The sequence below is a fragment of the Dipodomys ordii genome, unplaced genomic scaffold (genome assembly GCF_000151885.1).
Source record: "Dipodomys ordii isolate 6190 unplaced genomic scaffold, Dord_2.0 Scaffold27, whole genome shotgun sequence".
Taxonomy (NCBI): Eukaryota; Metazoa; Chordata; class Mammalia; order Rodentia; family Heteromyidae; genus Dipodomys; species Dipodomys ordii.
The window spans coordinates 19123371-19126362 of NW_012267243.1; positions in this window are offsets into that span (position 1 = coordinate 19123371).

The window sequence follows — 2992 nt, forward strand, 5'->3', positions numbered from 1 at the left end:
CAGGCGGCAGGGTGGAGCACCCGCGGGCCAATTAGAGTGCAGCCTGCCGGCACGCCTCCGGGAATCCAACCAATAGGAACGTGGCAAGCGCTATGAAAGCCAACACGCCTGCAGGGAGCCAGCCAATAGGGACGCGGCAGACGGTATGAAAGCCAGCACGCCTGCAGGGAGGCAGCCAATAGGGACGCGGCAGGCGCTGGGCACCTGGCTTTGCAGCTGTTGATCCGAAGGCTCTGTCCAGAGCCACCCACTGGATCCCCAAAAGTAGCTGTCGCAATTTGGGGTTCCTGAGCTTTAGGGGGCGGCCCAGGAAGATCACGGGAGGCAGCCGGAAAAGCCTGCTCTCTGGGAAGCCGCGGCCCGTCCCAGGTCCTGGCCTGGGGCCGAGATCAAGGCAGCGTGGGTGGGTTTGTGCTTCGCTGGTAAGTCGGCCACCGCTCCACGTTTCTGTTTGCTGTCTGTCTTCCAAGCTCCTCCGCTCGGTGTGGTGCCTCTGGCCTCCCACAGCCCACGGCTACAGCTTCCCTACCCACGACAGACACAGGCGGTCACCGCCGTGGAGGCGGAAAGGCTTCGTTCTGACGGGAGGGTCGCGGGGTTGAGCTGCCGTCTGCCTCCGTTTGGGCTTGCGGTGACAGCACGTACTGTCATGTGTGAACACGGACACTTCATGGATGCTAAAAGAGAGGAGCGCGAGCCCATCTTCCTGACCTCCCCTCCAGGGGCTCACTCCATGACTTCTTGACACTGGGTTCCGTTTCCTGAGCTTCCTGAGCTTCTACACCATCTCCCAGCAGTGTCACTGTCAACGCCTTCAACACACGGGCTCAAGGGACATTGAAGTTCCAGAAACTTCTGTCGAGTGTTTTGTCCTAAAAACATCACTAGCAACATTTCAGATTCATTCCAGAGGATGAAGGCCTGTTGCAGAAAGCCCGGGGGCTGGATAGGATCGGGATATGTTATCTCAAAATATACTACTTTTGGTATATTATTTTAAGCTGAAGGCAATGTAGGAACCACACACAGGAAAAAAGAAAAAACCTCAATCTTTTATCCTTTCCTACATGAAATCAAGGTACAGATTTCTTTTCCTTTTCCTGTGTGTATGTGTGCACACCATTCCCCCAGCTTTGAACTCAGGGCTTGGGTGTTACCCCGGGACTTTTTTGCTCAAGGCCAGCATTCTACCACTTGGAGACACAGCTCCACTTCCAGTTTTTAGGAGATTAATTAGAGACAGGATTCTCACAGACTTTCCTACCCAGGCTGACTTCAAACCACAATCCTCAGGATTCAGCCTCCTGAGAAGCTAGGATACAGGTGTCAGAGTCTGACACCGGGCTCAGATATCTCTTTTGTAAAGGACATTTCCAGGTATGAAGATGTCTCCTGTCTTGCACCAGATATCTGTATCTGGGGCTGGGAAGGTGGCTCAGTGGTAGAGTGCTTGCCTTGCATGCATGAGGCCCTGGGTTCGATTCCTCAGCACCACATAAGCAGAAAAGGTTGGAAGTGGCGCTGTGGCTCAAATGGTAGAGTACTAGCCTTGAGCTGAAGAGCTGAGGGCCAGCTCCCAGACCCAGAGTTCAGGCCCCATGACCAGCAAAAAAAAAAAAAGAGTCTCCCAGATATCTGTATCTGTAATGCTGGATATTGCATCAAGCTGTCTACATAACAACTACCAACCCACCCACCTGCATGCGTGTCCTAGGCTCCTTCCCAGTCCCCTCCCCCCATGCATGTCCTACGCTCCTTTCCCACAATGCACCCCCAGAAGTCCAGTCCCCTGCTTCCTTTCTCTAATTGCATCACAAATGTTCACCGCTTGTTAAAATGGCATACAAACTTCCATGTCTAACAACATGTAAAGTGAACAATGTTCTGTGAAATATGGGTGCTAGATCTCTTCTTTATCCTTTGTCAGTTTAATTCACAAGCCTCTGCCACCCCTCCTGCTTAGAAGGACCACATGCACACATGTGAATATTGGAAATAATAGTTACAGCAAGTCTCTGGTATGTGAGAATCTTCATTACTGCCGCAAAACTCACAGATGAGAGCAGTATCCGCAATACTTTCTTTTAATGTCACCTAGTGAGAAGCCTGGGAACCCAGACCTATAAGAAATAGTGGCAACCATGAAGACATTACAAGTCCATTTTCATCAGCTTCCTGCCTGGGCCAGCGAGTGTCTCCTTCACTGGGAGCTGGGTGCCCGCTATGAGGTTGTGACAAAAATAACAGTAGCCCATGCACCATGCAGGCTTCTTCCAACACCAAGATCCCCCAGCTGTGGAAATGATCCCCAAAATGATGGTAAATGTAGCTGTTGGTGTTAATGTTTTATTCTGCAAATCCTGACTTTCATGTTTACAGTTCAAGTCTGTTGTGTTGGATCAGCAATGTCATTAAAATGATCAGGGAGCAAACGCGGCTGACGCGGACCTGGGTCATTGACGTCCCCATGCTGATGTCACGTGTGCGCTTGACGTCCCCGTGCTGATGTCACGTGTGCGCTTGACGTTCCCGTGCTGATGTCACGTGTGTGCTTGACGTCCCCGTGCTGATGTCACGTGTGCGCTTGACGTTCCCGTGCTGATGTCACGTGTGCGCTTGGGGTTTTTTATTAGATTTTTGAAAATTCTGTGCTCTATTCCATATTAAAGTGAGCCTCAGCCCAGAACCCCCTTAATTAGAGCTGCCTGGGCCCACGGGGGCTGGGAGTTACGCAGGCATCGGCCGCTCCCCAGCCCTTTCAGCCTGTCTGCTACACACGAGGTTGGAGGGCGGCCGAGCGCTAGTGAAGCGGCTGAAAGCCTACTGCAGCCCAGTGAGCTGTCCACCATGCGGCCAGGCCGCTCCACCCAGAGGCCGCTGTCTGCGGCCCGCGCCAGGCTGTCTGTCTGTCTGTCTGTCTGCACGGACGGACCCTGCGCCACGGCCCGGGCCGGGCTGCCTTCACCCGCAGCCGGGTGGCCCCGCCCGGCCC